Source organism: Cebus imitator, unplaced genomic scaffold, assembly GCF_001604975.1.
Source record: "Cebus imitator isolate Cc_AM_T3 unplaced genomic scaffold, Cebus_imitator-1.0 Scaffold4, whole genome shotgun sequence".
NCBI classification, from domain to species: Eukaryota; Metazoa; Chordata; class Mammalia; order Primates; family Cebidae; genus Cebus; species Cebus imitator.
In genome coordinates, this window is record NW_016107319.1 from 3,585,267 (window position 1) to 3,608,492 (window position 23,226).

The 23,226-nt window shown below is 41.1% G+C and overlaps 1 long non-coding RNA gene across 1 annotated transcript in view; it reads left to right on the plus strand.

Annotated features, from left to right (window-relative positions):
• LOC119472180 overlaps positions 1–23,226 on the plus strand; it is a 52,043-nt gene that overhangs the window by 22,338 nt on the left and 6,479 nt on the right. The window contains exon 2 of the long non-coding RNA XR_005201292.1: positions 7,479–7,581. This is a non-coding gene — a long non-coding RNA (uncharacterized LOC119472180). The remainder of the gene's footprint in view (positions 1–7,478; positions 7,582–23,226) is intronic.

Consider the following 23,226-nt stretch of genomic DNA (forward strand, 5'->3'; position numbering starts at 1 on the left):
AGTTCAAGCATTGTGGAAGACACTGTGGCGATTCCTCAAGGACCTAGAAACAGAAATTCCATTTGACCTAGCAATCCCATTACTGGGTATATATCCAAAGGATTATAAATCGTTCTACTATAAGGACACATGCACACGAATGTTCATTGCAGCACAATTTACAATAGCAAAGACCTGGAACCAACCCAAATTCCCATCGATGACAGACTGGACAGGGAAAATGTGCCTCATATACACCATGGAATATTATACAGCCATCAAAAACGATGAGATCGTGTCCTTTGTAGGGACATGGATGAACCTGGAAAGCATCATTCTCAGCAAACTGACACAAGAGCAGAAAATCAAACACCGCATGTTCTCACTCACATGTGGGTGTTGAACAATGAGAACACATGGACACAGGGAGGGGAGCACTACACACTGGGGTCTGTTGGGGGGAAATGGGGAGGGACAGCAAGGGTAGGGAGTTGGGGAGAGATAGCATGGGGAGAAATGCCAGATATAGGTGAAGGGGAGGAATGCAGCAAATCACACTGCCACGTGTGTACCTATGCAACAATCTTGCATGTTCTTCACATGTACCCCAAAATTAAAATGCAATTAAAAAAAAGTAAGTAAAATAAATAAATAAATAAATAAATAAGGTCTAAAAAAATAAGTTACCCAGTCTCAGGTGTGTATTTATTAGCAATGTGAAAATGGACTAGTTATAGTCTGGCTCTGTGCCTCCACCCACATCTCATCTTGAATTGTAATCTGAACTGTAATGACCACATGTTGTGGGAGGGACCTGTTGGAAGTTAATTGGATCATGGGGGCAGTTTTCCCCACGCTGTTCTCATGATGGTGAGTGAGTCTCATGAGATCTGGTTGTTTGATAAATGGCTGGTGCTTCCTCCTTCACTCTTGCTTGCCTGCCTGTCGCCATGTAAGAAGATGCCTGCTTCCCTTTCCCCTTCTGCCATGATTGTAAGTTTCCTGGGGCCCTCTAGCCATGTGTCCTGTTAAACTTGCAGAACTGTGAGTCAGTAAAACCTCTTTCCTTTATAATTACCCAGTCACAGGTAGTACTCCTTACAGCAGTGTGAAAACAGACTACTATAGAGGATTTTAAAAAGATGATTCTGGAAAAAGTTTTTCCATGTGAAGTTCTTTGGGGAAGGGTAGGCATAGGAGCAGGAAGACCATTTTGGATGCTGCTGATGTGGTCCCAGAGAATGATATCTGTGTTTATGGATACTATCAGGAGTGGTGGGTATCGAGTAGGGGACTGAATGGAACAACAACAACAAAAAAGGGCGGGTCTTAGACTTTTTGGGGTCACTTGCTGTATTCAGGACGTGCAAGACACTAGGGAGAGGGGCGGAGAGGATGGATTTGAGGCTGGGAGTAGAGTCCATCCTCTGAATTCCTGGTCACTTTATTCCACCTGCAACAGTGGGAAAAAGTGCCTGGGAGAGGCAGGTGGATTCTGCATAGCCTGGGGCCCGTCTTCTCTCCTTCCTCGCATGCCTTAGGCATTGGCTGGCCTGGTGTTACCCAGTGCTGCTAGAAAGGCCTCGTCCTGTGCTGTTATCTGCAGATTTCAAGGCCCCTCTGAACTCACACCACTCATCCTATCACTGCGGCTCTGATCAGCCTGACTGATCTTACCGTTTTCTTAAGTGGTGTCTTTGCTTTTTAATTTATTTTCTTGACCCCTCCAGTTGTAAGGCAAACTCTCTGTCAATAGAAATTGTTCCCTAGGATTAGTATGGACTCTTCCTTAGAAGAGTCAGTTTGGAAGTAAGAGGCCCTGAAGCTTTTACAAGACTGGGAAGACAAAGTGGTAAACACAGGAAAGAGCACCAGGGTGGCAGGAGAGGCACTCAGGATACCTGTGACCTTGTGCAAGCCACTCAAGCTTTATCCATTCGATGGGGAGGCAGGAGGGAGAAAAGGGAACGGTATTCACTGATCCTGACTATATGGTCAATACTCCTTCCTTTTTGCTCTTACTGCACCTCCAACACATTCCTATCACAGAGTCTGCTCATTCATTCATTCTTCATTCAATAGGCTTTTTTTTCTTTTTTTTTTTTTTGAGACGGAGTTTTACTCTTGTTCCCCAGCCTGAAGTGCAATGATGTGATCTCAGCTCACTGCAACCTCCGTCTCCCAGGTTAACTGATTCTCTGGCCTCAGTCTCCTGAGTAGCTGAGATTACTGACATGTGCTACCACGCCTAGCTAATTTTGTATTTTTAGTAGAGACAGGGTTTCACCATGTTGGTCAGGCTGGTCTTGAACTCCTGACCTCAGGCGATCCACCCACCTGGGCCGCCTTAAGTGCTGAGATTACAGGTGTGAGCCACCATGCTCTGCCCTTTCAATTGACTTTTAAGATCAATTGTTCTGTGGTTGCTTGAGCCTTCTACTCATCTGCAAGCACTCTGAGAGCAAGGACCATTTAAAAACTCTCCATTGTATCCCAGACACAAAGGACAGCACATAGTAAATACTTAATGCATGTGGAATAAATGAATATGTTGCTATGTGCTGTACTGTGGAGTCTAATAGCCTGGGTTCAAAGACTCTGTTACTTGTTAACTCTGGAACCCGGGACAACTCCTCCAACCTCTCTGAGCATCAGTTTCCTCCTCTGCAAAAAAGGGGGATACGAATGGCACCTATTCATATATATTCACAAAATTGCTTTATTTCTGAAAAATTGGTGGGGAGGAGGAAGGATCTTTCAGCATTATAATGCATGAAGCTGTGTCATGAGAGGTAGTCAGGCCTAAAAAGATGAAACTTTGCTAATAGCATCTCCCCTGTGAAGAATCTGAAAGACCCCACGATGCTCCCACTGAAGACATTGAGAAACTCCATTTTTAACAAGAACTACCTCCCCGGGATAAAAGACTTTTCGGCTTTGATCTCTTGGCACGTGGTAGTGACATCGTCAGTATTTTTGCCTGGAAACAGAAGAAGAGGGAAAAAGAAAAGGGCAAATGGGATACCCCTTGTCGGCTTATTTCCTAAGGACTCAAAGGAGCTTTGAGAGAAAAGTAGAGACATGGCATTTATCAGCCACTAGATTAAGTGTCTATTCGTGATTGGCTTATTGGTTTCAGTGTTTCTTCCAGGACAGAGATGATACCCACACCGTGGTGAAGAGGCTTTAATTGAGAAATTATAGACATAAAACCTCCGGGACGATGTCCAGCCCACAGAGTTTTTATTGTTGTTATTCATTGGGTATTAAGCTATGGAGAGTATCTCAATGCATTCCCTTTGTGTGAGCAAATGCAAACACCCTTAGAGGCATCCTTCACCCTGGCATAGGTACCTAAACCCTTCCTAAGGAATGCCATTAGGATTGTTTGTAGAAAAATAGATAAGGCCAAGTCATTTCAGAAACACACATTCTGCAAAGTGAATCTCATTGGCAAATTGGGGTGGGGTTCAGGAGAGGGCAGAAGAGTGATCAAGCAGTGAAAAAATAAGAAACAGATCTTTCTCACTTTGAGTTAGCCCCTTGGAAGAACACCCAACCTCTGCCTCCTGGAGCCTTTTTCACTGTTATCTTAAATGACATACATAAAGCGTTGTCAAAGCAGAGAGATACCTCTCTGTGGCTGACATATTTCACAGGGAGAAATGGATTTTAAAACTGTTTTCAACTAACAAATTGACAGTCTTAGCCTTCCCTCACCCAAGACGCACTACCTGGAGTGAAATGTGGGGAGGGGCAGATGAGGGCTGATAGGATCTAATCCACTGCTTACAGAATTTGAGGCAGAGTTTTTCTAATCACTCACTAGAGGGTTCCCTCTCCTGACTCAATTTTCTCCTAAATCACATACTAGAGGTCAGAAAAAGGGGTGATAAGCTGTCCACCATGAGGTGGGTTGAAAAGGCCTCATTCCATTCCATCAGAGCTCCGTCAGAGTTTATAAATTGTCATGTCTATCTTTACAAAAAGGGATAAAGTCTGTAGTCTTACAAAAAATGCATGTTTTCAACTTAGATTTATCATCTTTAATATTCTTGAAGAGTGGGAGAGAGAGACAGAGGCAAAGGAAGGTGGGTGGCAGAGGACAAAGGAGTGCAGTGGGTGAGGACAACTGACAGGTGTAAACTAAGGACCACCTTTCCTTCTGCATGGCAGAGACTAGAGAGAGGGAAAAATGGCAGGTAGGGAGATGGAGTCTAAGAGCATAGGCTTTGGTGCCTTTCTGCTTGGTTTTAAATGTAGGCTTTGCCATTCTATCACTTCAGGTAGGTTACTTTATCTATCTGAACTTCCTCATCTTGGAAATGGGGACAATGACAAAGCATACCTTTGTAGAGTTCCTGAGAGTCACATGAACGAATGCCATCAAGTATTTAGCACAGTGCCTGGTACATAGCAAGGATTTAGGCTTGGTTTGATTATACAAAACCCACTGAGTGAGCTCCAGTAAACAAAGCTTTGTCATAAAGAATGAGAATTAGGGGGCTTCCATGCGCAGAATTAAAGGACAGGAAGTGCTGCCATGTTTTAGTAAGAACTTACTGACTCTGGGGAAAGCTATGCTGGAACCAAGGTGCTCAATCTCTGTCTTTTTCTACCATCATCATTTTTATATTGATTTCATCTGCTTTATTCTCCTTTCCTGGGTGATTAGCCATCTCTGTTTCTGCTCTATTAACATGACCCATTGTGACTGTGTCAACCTGGCACTGACTGCTAACTACCTAGGGGAAGGTGTCCTACTTCAAATTCCCAGAAAACATAATCTGATTGGCTTCATTAAGTTTAGCTGCTATCTATTACTCAATCTCAAATCTCAGAAAAAAATACCAAGGATTGAGGTCCATGGTTAAATGATGAGCTCTGGTGACAACTCAGAGCCCCTAACACCTTAATAATCTCAGTGAAAGAGCAACATGGCAGTTAAGATCACAGGCTCTATTGTCAGACTGTCTGGGTTCCAGTCCAAATTTCACCATTTCCTAAATGCGTGTGCTTGAGAAAGTAACTTAATTTCTCTGTTCTTCAGTTTTCTCATGTAGAAAAGGTATTTGATAGAAATTCCCACCTCAGCAATGTAAATTAGTTCAACCACCGTGGAAGACAGTGTGGCGATTCCTCAAGGATCTAGAACCGGAAATACCATTTGACCCAGCAATCCCATTATTGGCTATATACCCAAACAACTATAAATCATTCTACTGTAAAGACACATGCACACGTATGTTTATTGTAGCACTATTTACTATACCAAAGACACAGAACCAACCCAAATGCCCATCAATGATAGACTGGATAAAGAAATATGGTACATATACACCAGGGAATGCTATATAGTCATAAAAAGGAATGAGATCATGTCCTTTGCAGGGACATGGATGAAGCCAGAAGTCATCATCCTCAGCAAACTAACACAGGAACAGAAAACCAAACATCACATGTTCTCACTTATAAGTGGGAGTTGAAAAATAAGAACACATAAACAGAGGGAGGAGAACAACACATACTGGGGCCAGTCAGGGGGTGGGTACAAGGGGAAGGGGAGCATTAGGACAAATAGCTAATGCATGTGGGTCTTAAAACCTAGATGACGGGTTGATAGGCAGCAAACCACCATGGCACATGTATACCTATATGACAAACCTACACATCTTGCACATGTATCCTGGGACTTAAAGTACAGTACAATAAAATAAAGAAATTCCCACCTCATTGGGTTATTCTTTTGGTTGACTAGGATACATGTGGCACATAAGCAATCAACAGTAAGCGTTTACTGATTACTCTTATTTTTCCTGTTATGATTCAAACAATGTAGCTGGCAAAGGCAACTCCATAACATAAGCTAGGTTACATTTTGGATGTGTACTGCAAATAGATTCTGCATCAGACTCAGAAACCATCTTGCCCATTCTCCTGGGCAAGGTTTAGATTTATGCCTGCACTAAATCTGAATTTCCCATTGAGGGACACCCAGAGAGCTTTTCCCCTCTGGGGACACGTGCAGAGCTGGAATGAATCCTTAATCTGTCCTAACCACATGAAGACTGGTGCCACCCCCTCCTCCCTGCCCTCTTCCTTTCCCCTGCTGTGCTGTGTATGTCAGTGGTGGGTGGTGATGGAAAATTAGGAGAGACAGAGCCCATTAGACAGAACTGCAGGCGGATAAAGTTTGCCAATTATGTTTTTGTTTCTTTCTGCTTTCCCTGTGACTTTTAGGAGATGCAGATTCTTCCTGGTGCTCCCCCTGGTTCTCTGCCTATAAAATAAGTTTAATGGCTGAATTTTCTTTAAGATAATCAGAGGCGGTATAATTTATGCATATGAATAGTATTGTAGCCAGATGTAATTTTGCTCGAAGTTGTGGCATTACAGTTAGAAACGGCTCTGCTGGCTGTGTTTTGTAGAATTTGCAATTTATTTAACAGTTGACTGAGCACTGACCCCAGATAAAATAACCATACTCAAAGAGTAGTTTTTTAAAAAGATATATAAAAAAACCCACAAAGGTGGGGAGCGGGCTTTGGAGAAAGACTTGGATATGGTACCCGATTGGAGAGAAGAGCAGGTGGTGAGCATCCAAGGCAAGTTTAGTTCATGTAAATGGCAGAAGAATCGTCAATGGAGGGAGGGGGCGGGGGACGTATATTTCATTTGAAAATTCCTCCCTGATCCCAGGGCCTTTTTTGTTTGTTTATTTGGATGTTCATTCTCCCTTGACTAAAAAGCAGGTGAATTTTGTATTGCTTGTGAAAGCTGTGATGTCTCTCTTTCCTGGTGCTTCCCAGATTGTATAGGAAGAGTCTGGAGGTCATTTTTTGGTGGAGGGTGATGGGGATGATACATAACAAGGAGAGTCTTTGGCTTCTGTAAGGAACAACACTAACCCTTCCAAGAGCCCATTACTTCTAGAGTCAACTTCATTCCATAGGAGGAGAAACAGATTCCCCTCTCCATACTCCAAGCCTGTCTTTGCCTACCATTCCATCTCTGCTCCCACCTCCAAGCCCTTTAAAGATGGAAAAATGTTTTGTTTGTCAATGCGTTGCCTTTATGCAAGCAAATACAAACCCTTAAAGACATCCTCCACCCTGGCACAACTTTAGATGCCTCAACTTTTCTGAAGGAATACCATTAGGATTGTTTGTAGAAAAATAGATAAGGCCAAGTATTTTCAGAAACACACATTCTGCAAAGTGAATTTCACTGGCAAATTGGGATGGGGTTCAGGGCAGGGCAGGAGAGTGATCACACAGTGAAAAAATGAGAAACAGTTACAGCTTCCTCAGTTTGCATTAGCCCCTTGGAAGAACACCCAACCTCAGCATCCAAGACAGACAATAAACCTCATTGCACTCGGGGGTAGGGTTAGCATCTCTGTATCTAGACTGAATCCTCTTTTACTTCATCCTGCCAAGTTTCAGCCTGTGGGAATGGGTTGGACAATGTATGACACTTCCTTCTTCTTGAATCCACAGAGCCAGGGGGAGCCATAGGGTTACTCATGGCTGGAGTGGTGGCCTCATGCTCTAAACCAGTCTTCATCATGCAGATTTGGGGCCCCGTGCTGCTATTGATAAGGTACGGATAAATCTGAGATCTATTCTCCCATGGTTCCTCACGTGTTCTGCCTCCTCAGGAGCCTCGTGGGAGTGGTGGAATGAAAGAGTATAAAGTAAAGAAAAATGTTCCACTCTTTTGTTTCTGGCTGTGAATCTATCAATATAACCACCAGCCTTCCAACTCACAGCCTTAATATATTCCACACCCTTGTCCCCAGTCTGGGCAGGGCACTTTTTCACTTGAATCCTTCAGAGCTTCCCCATGCCCTTAGAATTAAGTTTAAAAATATTGCAGCCTGGCATTCGGGATCTTTTGTGATCTAGCTCTGGCTTGTAATCCATTTTTATCTCCTGACCCCTGCACTCCTGTACCTCCACACCCTCCAACTGTATTCTACATTTCACAAATCCCAAAGTTGATGGTCTTTGGTTTGCACCAAAGAAACTCACTTTTCTTTCACTTAGGTAATTTCTACTCCTTGCTCAAAACTTGGCTCAGATATTTCTGCGCTAGGAAAGCATTCCTTTCTCCTGAAGTTTGAGTGGAATTACCCCACTCTGAGATTCCATATTCCCTCTTTCCCGATAGGGATATTTCTGTTATTTGCAGCTTTGGTCTGTTATCTGTGTGTCCTCCAAACCCAGGATGTTGCTTTTCACATAGAATAAGCGCATATATTTGTTAAAGAAATAGATATAAAATATAATGAAATATATATATATATAAAAAATGAAACACACATACATACACACACACACACAGTGAAGGTATAAATAAATATCCCCTACAAACAGCAATTGAGACTAATATGCGTATGGGGAGACAAGTGAGGGCATAACATTAGGAAAAGTAAGAAACAAAATCTGACTCCAGGAGTCAAAATAGTTCAAGATTAAAATAAGCATGCCAGCTAGTGTGCCTTGTGTGTGCTGACCACGCCAGTCATTATGCTAAGAACTTTTCTGATACCGTCTCATTGAATTCACATAGCGATAGCAATATGCAACTGTTATTCCGCGTTTAACGGACGAGGAAACTGAGGTTTAGAAAGGGTACATAGTAACTACATAAAAGGCTCAGACTCAAACGAGTCCATCTGGTTCTAGAGTTTCCTCTTTCCTCCCCCTTTTGGCTTTATAAATATTTATTTATGAATTCTGGGAAGTTTTATGTGTTCAGGAAAGTACAGAGAATACTAAATACTCATAAACGTATCAAACACATTTTGACGACTCTTAGCATATATTTTAAAATTGGCAGTTTTATGCGCCAGTCTAATTCCCTCCTTTTTCTCCAGAGATGACAAGTCTCCTAAAGCTAGTTTGTATTACTCCCTTTTATGCTTTTATTTCATTTATCAGTTTTTATAATTTTCACTACTTTAGTATGTACCTCTTAACAAAAATAGTGTTTTTGAGTGTTTTAGATATTTACAAAAATGGAATAATACTGTGTGCATTTCCTTTCCGCTTATTCACTTTAAACATTAAATTAACTTTATGATTTGGCAAAATTTTACATTTACAGAAATATTGAACAGACAGTGCAAAGAGCTGCTGTCAACCCTTCACTCAGTTTTCTAATTGTTAACATCTTACATTAACATGGGTTATGGGCAAAGTGAAAATACAACAAAACTGACTTTAGTGGATTATTATTAATTAACCTCTAGGCTTCACTGGAATTTCTCTAGTTTTTCTGTCAATGTCTTCTCTGTGTTCCCGGGTCTAATGAGAGTACTTTGTTTCACTTACTCCTCTCCTCAGTCTCTTCTTGTTTGTTTCTTGTTGTTGTTGTTTTTTGTTTTTTTCCTTGCTTTTAATGACCTGGGACACAGTTGAGGAGTACTGTCCAGGTATCTGCCAGAAGGTCCCCTAATCTGAGTGTGTCTGACAGTTGCTCCTGATGACACTGGGATTATGGGATTTTGGAAAGAATAGCACAGAGATTAATTGTTCTTCTCACCCTCTCAGGGAGAACTGATATCCACATAACGTCCCTGGTGATGTTAACCTTCATCACTTGGTGAAGGGAATCTGCAGATTTCACCATGGTAAAGTTATTCTTTCCCACTTTACCATTCTGTATTGCTTGAAAGCAAGTAACTAAATCTAGCCTACACTTAAGGGGTGGAAATTTTAAACTTCACCTCCTGGAGAAAGGAGTATCAATGTGTATTAAAGAAAATTATTTTATAAGGCAAATTTGTCTATTTCCCCCACTTGTTTACTCAATCATTTATTTGTATCAGTATAGACTCATGGTTATATATTTACACTTTGAGTTATAATCCAATACTATGCTATTTGCCTCATCTGAATTCCAGTTTTGCAAACTGAATTCCAGCTGTTGTTTCAAGTTAACACCTGTCTCTTTGACATTCCCTCATCTTTTTACTTGTTTTAGTACTTACTTTCTGGTACCACAAGTTACTCCACCTCATTTTGTATTTTCCTTACCTCAGATCTTGAATCAGCCATTTATTCAAGGATCATTTGAAATGTTTTTTTATTGTTGCAAAATATGTATAACATAAAATTTACAATTTTAATCACTTTTAAGTGTACAGATCAGTGATATTATAAGGACATTCATATTGTTGTATAACCTTCAGCACTTAGATTTAGGCCATCCCTTTTGACAGCTGAGTAGTATTCCATTGTTAGAATGTACTATATTTATTCATTGTTCAGTTGACAGTTGGTTCCAAATTCTCAGTTTCAAACAATGCTAAAATTAGACACCTTTTTCTCTGATTCCAAATGTACATGTATATCTAGAGTATATTTCTTGAAGCACTAGATGTTGGGATATAGGATGAACATCTTCAAATATTTGAAGCATTATCAAATTCGTCTCCAAAGTGATCTTGTAGTTTCTACTCCCACAAGCTGCAGAGCTTGTGTCTGTACACATTCTTGCCAACGCTTTATATTATTTTGCTGCCCTGGTGGGTATATATCTTATTGTTTTAATCTGCATTTTTCTGCTTACAGAGCAGGATGTGCTCTTTTCCACACATTTACTGGGCGTGCAAAATTCCTCCTCTGTGAATTGTCTCTTCTCATGTTGGCTTGTTCGTCTTTTCTTATTGATCTGTAGGACTTCTTTATATTCTGGGAACGAATCCATTCTTCATTTTATGTGTTACAAATATCTTCCTCCAGCTGTGGCTTGTCTTCTAATTTTTCTTAGGGTATTTTATTTTATTTTTTTTGGCCTACAAAATATTTTAAAGATTTTGTTTTCATGGATAGGACTTTAACCCATTCAAAATATAATTTTTATAAGGTGGGAGTGAGGGATCTAATTTTATTTGTGTTCCACACTGTTTTTTGTTTTGTTTTGTTTTGTTTTTTTTGTTTTTTGTTTGAGACGGAGTTTCGCTCTTGCTACCCAGACTGGAGTGCAATGGCGCTATCTCAGCTCACCGCAACCTCCGCCTCCTGGGTTCAGGCAATTCTCCTGCCTCAACCTCCTGAGTAGCTGGGATTACAGGCACACGCCACCATGCCCAGCTAATGTTTTTTGTATTTTAAGTAGAGACGGGGTTTCACCATGTTGACCAGGATGGTCTCGATCTCTTGACCTCGTGATCCACCCGCCTCGGCCTCCCAAAGTGCTGGGATTACAGGCTTGAGCCACCGCGCCCGGCTGACTGTTTTTACTATACATCATTGATTCTAAGAGGTACTTTTACTCCCCCACACTTTACCATCTCTGAAATTGTGATACATGTTACTATCAATGCAACTCATGTCACTGACTTTCTCTTGTTACGGTGTGTAAGATAGCATGTGTCTCACGATCAGTGGCATCTCAGATTTGATGAAGGCAGACATACTCTAGGTTTATCCTAATTCTTGATACATAGTAGGATGAACCTCCTGTCTCCCTTATCCTGACAATTATTGACCATATACATTTTAGAATCATGTTGTCAAGCTCCAACCTCTGAGAATAACTCATAGTTTTGTTTTTTGTTTTTTTTTTCCTCTGTTGGTGTTTTTTAAAATTGGAACTCCATCTATTCCACATAGACTGGATATTTTGGGAGAATAATCATGGTTAAGACATTTTGTCAGGGCTTAGTTGATACAAAGTTTAAGGTCCCAGGTTAAAGGCATGCATCAGGTGACAAGGTGGCCAGTTACACACTCAGAATTCTGGTTTTTTGTTTGTTTGTTTGGGTTTTTTTCCCCTCAAAAATTCATTTTTTTTTCTATCATATCATATTCCACCTGCTGGAATCAGTCACCTTCTGGGAAAATGAGACCCTCATCACTTGAGGTGTTCGTGCTGTGGCTCAGTGGCCACCTGTTCAGAATGATCGAGGGAGGGTTCTTCACATGGAGGGTGGAAATGAGCTCTTAGGCGTCCCCTGACTATAACAGCCCATGAGCACCAGGGTACATAATGCGATGCAGAAGGCTGAAAACATGGGCAGAATTGAGGCACGCCTGCTTTATCATTTTGCCTGAGGCCAGCCCTGAGCTAGAAGGAAAAGAATGATTTTTTTTTTTTTTTTTTTTAAGACTGAGTCTTGCTCTGTCACCCGGGCTGGAGTGCAGTGATGCAATCTTGGCTCACTGCAACCTCTGCCTCTTGGGTTCAAGCAATTCTCGTGATTCAGCCTCCTGAGAAGCTGGAATTACTGACGCACACCACCACGCCCGGCTAAATTTTGTACTTTTAGTAGAGACGGGGTTTCACCATATTGGCCAAGATGGTCTCGATTTCTTGACCTCATGATCCACCCACCTCGACCCTGCAAACTGCTGGAATTACAGGCATGAACCACTGTGCCCAGCCAAGAATGAAATGTGCCCACATTTTCAGTCACTTATTTGGCTCCTGGGGAGGCCAGTAAATGTTCCAGTTCTTTTTCAGTCTGGGACTCCTCTTACCCTCTCTGTTTTCATTTTTCCTTTCTTCTCTAACTGTTGCAAAAGTTTAAAGCAGGAGTTGGCAAACCATAATTTGCGGGCTGAATCCATATACTGCCTGTTTTTGTAAATAGTTTTATTAGAACACAGCCGTGCCCATTCATGTACATATTGTCTATGGCTGCTTTTAGGCTACAAAGGCAGGATTGAGTAGCTGTGATAGAGGCCGTATGATCCACAGAGTCTAAAGGATTAGGCTGACTCTCAGGTAGTCTAAAAGATGACTTGACTCTTTATGAAAAAAAACATTGGCAAAGCCTGGTTGAAAGGATGGACCTGTTGACATAAAACCCATTTTCCCCCTGAATTCTAAAATGGAGGTTACCTTCATGGTTTGATTCTGTTCATGTTTTAACTTTTTTTTCTTTGTAACAGGGTTAAATGGTCCCGTGCAGTTCTGAATAGAAGTATGAAAATATGGGTGAGAGTACAAATCTACTCAGAGAAACATGGACCCCAGCAAAAATGCAATTATTTTCTTCTGGTTTGAGGCTGCCCTCGGGAAATTATCTTTGGAGGAGGCAGCTGGTGCAAAGTCTCAAAACAGAATAAGGAGAGAGGATTTCAGGGACACTTTCTGGCAGAGCTAATCTTCTCTTCTCCGAGCTTACCGTGGAGAGGATGGCAGAGAGACGTTATTATAATCCTTCACTAAAAACTTCTTTGTGCCAACTAAGCAATCAGGTGAAATGTGGCATTTCAATTTTTTTGTGATGGAATTACCGGTTTTTGACAAGCTTCCTGGCTCTGTCTCCGTCTTCTTCTCCTTCTTCTTCTTTTTTTTTTTTTTTTTTTTTTTTTTTTTTTTTTTTTTTTTTTTTTTGCGATGGAGTTTCACTCTTGTCACCCAGGCTGGAGTGCAATGGTGCCATCTCGGCTCACTGCAACCTCTGCCTCCCAGGTTCAAGCGATTTTCCTGTGTCAATCTCCTGAGTAGCCAGAATTACAGGCGTGCACCACCAGGCCTGGCTAATTTTATCAATTTTTAGTAAAGATGGAGTTTCTCTGTGTTGGTCAGGCTGGTCTCAAACTCCCAACCTCAGGTGATCCGCCCACCTCGGCCTCCCAAAGTGCCAGGATTACAGGCATGAGCCACTGCACCCGGTCCCTTTTTTTTTTTTTTCTCTTTTGAGACAGAGTCTTGCTCTATTGCCCATGCTGAAGTACAATAGCCAAATCTCGGCTCACTGCAAACTCCACACCTCCCAGGTTCAAGTAATTTTCCTACCTCAGCCTCCTGAGTAGCTGGGATTGCAGGCACATGCCACAATGCCTGGCTAATGTTTGTATTTTTAGTAGAGAAGGGATTTTGCCACGTTGGCCAGGCTGATCTCAAACTCCTGGCCTCAAGTGATCCAGCCACCTCTGTCTCCTAAAGTGCTGGGATTACGGGCATGAGCTACTGTGCCTGGCTAAGCCTCCGTCTTCTGTATTTCCATCTCCTTACAACCACTGCTTTATATATCACCCATCCCTCTTTCCTAACTGGAAGCAACTGAGAATCAAAAATTATGCACTTTGAATGTTTCCCTCCATTATGAAGAGCAATGGGACCACTTGTGGAACAGAGACCTATTTTAGGGTACACATCAATAGACCAAAAAAAGCAAATGAATAACTAAATACCAACATTTTAAAACAACATAAATTTCAAAAACATAATCTCAGCATATTGAATCCAGATTTCTTGAGTAGTATTGCTTGGAAAGTCACCAACCCAATTGTGTTCATTTTCATGCTGCTGTGAAGAAATACCTGAGACTGGTAATTTATAAAGGAAGGAGGTTTGACTCACAGTTCTGCGTTGCTGGGGAGGCCTCAGGAAACTTAAAATCATTGTGGAAGGCAAAGGAGAAGCAGGCACCTTGTTCATAGGGCGTCAGGATGGAGTCACTGCAAGCAGAGGAAATGCCAGACGTTTATAAAACCATCAGATCTTGTGAGACTCACTCCCTGTCACAAGAACAGCATGGGAGAAACCACCCCCACGATCTATTTACCTCCACCTGGTCCCGCCCTTTACACGTGGGGATAATGGGGATTGCAATTCAAGGTGAGATTTTGGTGGAGACGTAGAGCCAAATCATATCACCAGAAAAAGCAATAACAGTTGTGAGAGGCTGAATAACGTCCCCCTCAGCTACATTCATGTCTTCACCCCCAGAACCTGTGAATATATTATTGATTCCTGTGGGAAAGGGAACTTAGCAGGTGTGATTAAATTAAAGATCTTGAGATGGGGGCATTATCCTGGATTAGCTGGGTGAGTCCAATGTGATCACATGGTCTTTATCAGAAGGAGGGATTGGGGGGTCACAATTAGAGGAAAGAAGATGTGATAATGGAAAGAACGCGCGCGCGTGTGTGTGTGTGTGTGTGTATGTGTTTGTGTAAGTATGACTGAAAAAGAGAAGAGAGAAAGAGAGAGAGAGATTTGAAGATGCTATCCTGCTGCTTTGAAGACAGAGGAAGGGGCCATGAGCCAAGGAATATAGGGAACCTCCAGAAACTGGAAGGAAAAAGCAAAGAAACGAATTTTGCATTGCATACTTCTGACCTCCATTAGTGTCAGATGATAACTTTCTGCAGTTTTAAGCCGCTAAATCAGTCATAATTTTTCACAGCAACTGTAGGAAACTCATACCGCTGATGGCAAATCCAGGCATCTCCTGTTTCTGGCTCTGTGCTAAGTGCTCTGCTCATGTTATCTGACTTACATGCATACTCACCTGGCAAGTAAGAAATTATCATTTCCACTTTACCAGTGAGACACAGAGAGAAAAGTTACAGAGATTCAGTCCGAGTTTGACTCCAGACTTTATGTTCTTACCATGTGGCTCCGCCACAATGAGAAATCTCCATCCTGAGTGGTTTGCTCAAGAACTGACATTTACCAAGGGGTGATCTCTCAATATTGCCTTTGCTGTTGAGTCATGGCATGGTGGAACGATTGCAGAAATGGATGATGGACAATCAGGTATTGTCGCCTATCAAGTGACCTTTCACGAGTCCCTTTTTTCTTGGCCTCTTTATCCATGTGGGTAGAAGGTGTGGGCAAGGTGACATTTACTCATTGGTTCATCTCTATGAGACCTTGGCATGATATTTCCAGTTCACCCAGATCTGTGGACATAACAGAGACCGAATTGCCACCTGTGTTCTGTCCCTTGGATTTTGAACGTTGAACACAGACCTTTCCATTGGAGAAAAATGCCTTTAAATTTTCAGCGACAAGGTGTTCAATTTAGAAGCAAAGAGTGGATAGAAATCTTCCCAAATAAACCTGTGACTGAGAAAACTTGGTATCTTGCAGAAATATATTTATCTTGTTAGTGTTACTGGAGAATATTTGCATAGCAAGAAAAAAGAGCTTTTAACTCTTTTCCTTATCTGGCCTTCTTACTGTAGAGAATGTTTCCCCCTGAAGGTGTATCTCACTATTGAATCTGGCGTTTAAAGGAAATGTCATCAGGGCCTGTGATGAAAATTGAATTTTCCCAATGCCTAAGGATGACTTTCTTTAACTAACTTTGCAGACTCCCAGCCTTAAATGGCTGCAGACATTCTGGTCTGCTTTGAATCTGCTAGTCTCCTCTGGCTTTCAACCTCTTTGACAAGCCTTGCCTTCTTCCTCTCTCTCCTCTCTGCTCCCAGTACTGTTTGGAAGCCCTGCCTTTATTCTGTGTTCATCTCGCTCTTTCTTGAATTGAAAAGTCCCTAATCTTTTTCCTCTTGTGGCTGCTTAGGTGCAGAGGTTTCAGAGCCTGGGAAATTGGTATTTCCCTTTTCTCTTATTGATAGTGCAAGTCTCCGTTTCATTCCAATACCTGGATTTCCCCGAACCTTTAAAGAGAATGGCACCTGCCTTCTGCATAGGGTCAGCTGTAAAAATGAAAGGGGTGGCATTTTTTAACCCTTAAGTGACCTAAGCATTGGCTGAAACCCATTGTTATGCCTGTTTAAATAGCTGCCTCTAAAGTTGATCTTGGAGATGCGAGCTCATTACACGTATGAATAGTAGGCGGCATTTCCGATATATTCAGTCCCAATGCAGGACCCTGGCAGCGACCCAATCCCAGATGCTGAGCCCTGCGCTGACTTGATACCTTGCAGTTTCTTCTGCATTCAGAGACATATTAGGAGAATAAGGCCACGAGATAGGAGGTGATATCAGCGACGCATTGCCCTAAAGGAGAAAACTAAAAATACTTTCTGCAAGTTTTTGTCAACCCATAGGTCCCGCACGCTGTAGGAGTTCGTACCTGCTTGTTTACATAACTTGAATGCAGAATCAGGGAATGTCCAAGCGATGAGCAGGACTGAAGTCTCTGTATATAAACCTTGGAAGCACTGCACAGCCCATTTTATAGAAAAACTGCACCCTCTGAGCTAAAGAAACAGCTGGCAAGCATAGAAACCCACTCAAGTTTCTGGCTGAAAGAAGACTCAAAGTGGCCATATATTGTCTAAACCAGGGCACTTTTCATTCAGGTGAAATTTCTATAGAGTAAATGTATAAATCTTAACTGTATATCTTGATGCATTTTTGCGTATATATTGACCCATGTAGCCACCACACAGAGCAATATAGAAAACAATTCTTATCAGCCCAGAAAGCTCCAACAAGACCCTTCACAGTTCCTGGCCACCTTCCCTACCCACCAAAAGGTAACCATTTTTCTCATTTCTGTCATCATAAATTATCACTGCCTGTGCATGATCTTCATCTAAATGAAATCGTGCAGTATGCATTTTTATATGTACTTAGCAATAGCAAAGAATGACTAACGTTCAACAAAAAGTAACATCACACTGAGCGAAACAAGCTGGAATCCATTTGAGAGTGAAAGGCTCACTACTGACATGAGTGGGACAGCGGGCATAAAAGGGGGGCTGCTCTGGGGAAACAAGATAAATGTTCAACTTATCTTTAGAACATAAAAACCTCAAGCCTGTACCATACAGACGTTCAGTGTCTGGAAAACCCTCCCATACAATAAGGCTTTGTTCTTTAATAGACAGCTTGAGCTCTATTCCTGCTGTGGGTCACCTGCCTTTTCAGTGATTCTGTTTTCTCTTTGGAGATTCACCTGTTTGGCCAGAGAGCAACAGAAACAAGAGTGGGTATGAATACAAGGCCCTTCCCATGCCTTTGAAATATCTCAGGGGGCCCACCCCTCACACTCAACCTCCTTTCTCTCCTCGAAACGCCTGCAAAATTAATCCTGTGCAAGAAGTGTCTCGGCTCCGGAGCACCCTTCTGATAACCACTGTTTTTCACCTGCTTCCACGCCCCTAGCAGAATTCAGGAATCATTAGCTTTTGATGATCTTGTGTTTCGAGACTTCAATCTCTTGTACTTTGAAATTGAAATTCCTGAGCCTGTAAGGGATCCTGTGCTGACAGCTGACTTATTGAACTTTCTCCAGCTTCAACAGCCCAGAGAGTCAATCTGTCCAGTTCGCTTCTTGCAATGTACAATCTGTTGGAAAGCTCGAATCCAGGCAATCCTTGTGAAAACTGAGAGCCACTTCCATTTCCCCTGTCTTTTCCCTGTGTCAGGGAATAAGATGAAATTAACTCGAGCACTAATTAACAAGCATCAGGCTGGTGAAATGCCATGCAGGACTGTGCATTGTAGACTCTGCTCCTGAGAGTGGTGGCAGGGGTACAGCTGTCCTTCCCAAAATCCAGTTATTATTTTATTTTATTTTGAGACTGAGTCTCGCTCTACCACCCAGGCTGGAGTGCGGTGGCGTGATCTTGGTTAATTGAAATCTCTGCCTCCCAAGTTCAAGCGATTCTCCAGCTTCAGCCTCCTGAGTAGCTGGGATTACAGTTTTTGTATTTTTAGTAGAGATGAGGTTTCACCATGTTGGCCCGGCTGGTCTCGAACTCCTGACCTCAAGTGATCTGCCTACTTCAGCCTCCAAAGTGCTAGGAGTATAGGCATGAGCTACTGTACCCAGCTCCAAAATCCGGTTTTAAATTCCAAATATTTCTGACTCTCTGAAATAACCCATCTTGCATTTAGGAATTGCTCTGGCCTTCTTACCTCTTATAGAATACATATTTGTTGTTTCTGCATGGCAGTTTCTCGGTCTATAAAGTGGTCTGAGGCAAATAACTCAGGAACAAATATTAAATAAAATAAGTGCTTAGCCTAATACCTGCCCTGTAGTATGATTGGAAGAAACTTTAGCAGTTACCTTATGAAATGTGAAAATCAAGATCCTTGTAGTCTGTCTACAGCCCGATTTTCATCTCTTTATCCTGTCTCTCCTGTTCTATGACCGTATGCATTCAAATTTGTACTCCCATCGGCCACAGATATGATGTCAGCTCCTCCCACCTGGCCAATTTCTACTTTTCCCATGAAACTCTTTCAGTAGAAAGATTCTAGTTCTTCAGGGGGGGTGGATGGACCATTCTTCCAGACAACAATTTTATATGCTTCCACTTCTGTCCTTGTCAAACCGTAGCCTCAAATTTCTGTGTATGGGTCCTCCCATGACATTTCAGCTCTTTGTGGACAGGGAATTCTGACATTAGGGGGAGAATTGTTAGCTTTCACAGTATAAATGAATCCCTGCTGTTACTCTCCCAGGGACACCTAGGTCTGCCCTTGTGGGAAGTAGCACAGTCATGCATCAGTTCCCATAGCTGAATCATTTTCCCTGCTCCATTTTTGTGGATTCACGTCTGAAGTTCGTTTATTTTCTTTCTTTTCTTTCATGGCTTATGTCCCTTGTCAGGTAGTTGCATCTCTCCTTATGGATCAGTTCCAGCTGATACCTTCCTTTTGGTCTTCAAAGTAAAATTTATGCTAACATACGAATTTGCATTTTTACTCACAATCTTTAAAATAGGGTGGAAACCCATTTAGATGTTTTCCTCTGGTGAGGTAACAATGACTTAACAATAACATAAATAATAACAATTTTGTAATAGTAAACATACAATAATTAGATTCCATATAATTAAAATAATATAATTTCAGTGATTAGCATAATGTCTAACACATACTGCAACTGATACATGAAGTATAAACAATTCTACCCAATGTTCAAACCCAAACACAAAATAGCAATCCATAAACACCCTTCCTCCTCTGTTTGGTCTCTACGCCTGAGCACAGCTAGCCGCTGTAATCTGTTTTTTTCTTCAGTTCTGTTGGGTCTTTTGTGTGCCAGATCTTGTATATGTCTCCTTCTTGATTTAATATTCCACTGTGTTAAAGCTTCTCTTCTGGGAGTTTCCTGGATGAACACAGGGTATTTTTGTACTTACATGTCAGACAATTTTCTATTTTACCCTTTTGCTTGATTGATAATTTGGCTGGGTATAGAAATTTAAGTTAAAAATCATTTTTTTTTATTTAAAATTTGATATTGATCCACTGTCTTCTAGACTGTGATATTTCCATTGAGATTTCTAATGCCATTTTGATTCTTATTCCTTTGTATGTGACATGTTGCTTCTCTCCCCACTTCTATCCCCTTCCTAAAATCTTTTAATGAGAATCCTGTGTCTTAAATGTTCTGAAATTCCATAATAATACATCTTGGTGTGGGGTATGGAATTCTCCTCTCATTCTCTCCTTTATTCTTCCATCTCTCCTTTTTTCCTTCCTTCCTTACCTGAAGATGGACACACTTGACATGAAAACACACATCTTTCAGTTCTAGAAAGTGTGTTTCGTTGTTTTTAGATAATCCCCTCCCAATTTTAATTATTTCTGAAACATCTATTATTTGAATATTAGACTTCCTTCTGAATTTTTAAACATATACTTAACTCAAATTTTCTATTTTCTATCCTTTTATTTTATATTCTGGAAATTTATTTGAATTTGTTCTGTAAACACTCTTGACTTCTAAAAATTTTTCTATCATATTTAAAACATTTTCACTTTATTTGTGTTCTTTGATTCTGCTCCCTGCACTCACCTATGTTTTTCTTGCTTTACAGATGTAATATCTTGTTCTTATCTTTTGGAGATAACTTACTTGTAAATTTCTTTTTCTCTCTGGATTATTTGTTCTTTTTTCTCTCTGGATCCTTTTATTAGGGCCTCATTCTTTCATTCCAAAGGTTTTTTTCTAATGTCTGCTGGTCCTTGAAAGAAAGTTCATATATTTAGGAATGCATTAAAAAACCTCTGCATAGGCCAGGCGCAGTGGCTCATGCCTGCAATCCCAGCACTTTGGGAGGCCGAGGCAGCTGGATCACCTGAGGTCAGGAGTTTGAGACCAGCCTGGCCAACAGGGTGAAACTCTGTCACAACTAGGAATATAAAAATTAGCAGGGCGTGGTGGTGGGTGCCTGTAATCCCAGCTACTTAGGAAGCTGAGGCAAGAGAATTGCCTGAACCCACGAGACAGAGGTTGTAGTGAGCTGACATGGTGCCCCTGCACTCCAGCCTGGCGACAGAATGAGACTTCATCTCAAGACAATAACAACAACAACATAAAACAAAAACCAAAACTGCCTCAATGGTGGGGAGAAGATTGTGGTTTTCTGGTATGTTTCACTTTAACCATTCAGTGTTGCATACGTTTTACGAAGACCCAAAATGTCAATAATGGAGATCAGGAATTTGCTTCCCTGTGTTTCTCCAAAAATAAAGCTTCTATTTTTCTGCTTTGGAAGGTGAGTACCTGATGGCTGGTGTTCTGGAGGCGGAGAAACTCTGCTGTCACCTGTGCCCTACGTCCCTGCATCCAGAGGCTCTGTGTGAAATTTCTTCAGTAAATGAACCTTCAGGCTCTAGTAGTGGCCATGAAGATGTATGGGGTAAACAGACGGTCTAATCATGGTCTATAAAAGCTATCTCCTTTCAGCCTCGATCACCACTGCTCTCGGGTTAAGGAAGATGATTAGGTAGGCTAGGAAGAAAATTCTTGCCAGCAGGAAACTCTCAGGGATTTTTTTTAGGAGGAATTAGCTCACATATCCCCTCTTCAGACATTTGTGTTGTAACTTCCTTCATTTTTATTTCTCATTTTCTATTATCTTCTAGCTCATATTCTCACTCCTTTTTGTTAATACCTTGTCAATCTTTACTGACATTTTATTATGTCTTTTGAGTAGAAGGGAGAGGTGTGTATGGTCAATGGCATTTCCCCAATGAATAACATGAAAATACTCAGCTTTCTTCTGAGAAGCCCTCCTTGCTGTCTCCATGTGAGTGGCATGGGTTTATGTTTCAGATGGTTTGGGCCAGTGTAGGGTCACCTCTGGGTGTGGGATCACTTTTATGGTGACACAAAATCTTCTTCCACAATGTATTTTTTTTCTCTCCAAAGAACATAAACCCAGAAGCTCAAATGTAGGAGCAAGGCAGGAGACTTCATTGTGCTGTCTTTATTGTTCTTTTCTTGTTGAACCTGAATAGCATGATAAATGTCTGTTGGATGGATGAATGAATCCTCGAATAAAAGTCTTGCCTGCTTGCAATGGTAGAAAAAGCATGTAAAGAAATAAGAATCTTGCTCCGTAAATGTGACATTGAGAGTTGATCTGTTAAAAAATAATGGAGCTGCTGTCTCTTTGACTCAGCAATAATAGACATTTGCTGGGTAACCTTCTAAGTTCCAGCACTGTATTACATGCTCCAGTTATCAATGAATGATCGATGAATAATAATCTTAATCAATAAATACATAAGCTGATAATTTCAATATAGGTAATTATAATAAACTAATTATACTCATAATAATCTTTCCAATGAATAAGATAAATAAACTGGTAAGTTCAATATAGTATGTAATGCAGTATTTTATATATGCGATATTTTCTTTGGTATATGTACATAATGATATATCTATTATTAAAATACACAGAGACATATTACATATAATTAAAAAGTTAAAAACAAAATCCCATAACCTCTCCACTTAAATAATGCCCATTACCATTTTTTTAACAAGTTAGTAATACATATAAAAGTTTTTAAAAGTAAAGATCACCTTCAGCCCCTTCTCACAGTTCCTCTTAAGAAAGAAATTACTGTCAATAGGTTTTGTGTGTGTGTGTTTGTGTGTGTGTTATCCTCTTACTACAAATGGAAACATCCTATACATAGTGTTTTGAATATTTTTTTCTTTTTCTTTTTAAGAAAATTATTTGTCTTTTTTTTTGAGACAGAATTTTGCTCTGTCTTGCAGGCTGGAGTGCCGTGCCACCATCATAGTTCTCTTCAGCCTTGAACTCCTGGGATGAAGTGATCCTCCAACCTCAGCCTGGGACTATAGGCACACACCAGATGTTGCCAGATATGGCAACATTTTTAATTTTTTTGTAGAGATGGGATTCTCATTATGTTTCCCAGGCTTTTCTTGAACTCCTGACCTCAAATGGTCCTCCCACCTCAGCCTCCCAAAATGCTGAGATTACAGGTGTAAGCCACGACACCTAATCTTTTTTTTTTTAGGTAGTAAACCTTTGAGATGTCATTCTTTTTAAACAGTTGCATGCATTTGTTTTAGTCTCTATATGTAGCACATATTAATAAATCTGCTTCAGATAGCTTCCTTTCAAATTTTTATTGTTACAAAGTCATTGCAGTAAGCACCCTTTTACTTGATGCTGGGCGTCAGGTGGAAACCCAACATGGGTTAAAAAAATGACTTCTTGGCTGGGCATGGTGGTGCATGCCTGTAATCCTAGCTACTTGGGAGGCTGAGGCAGGAGAATAGCTTGAACCCAGGAGGCG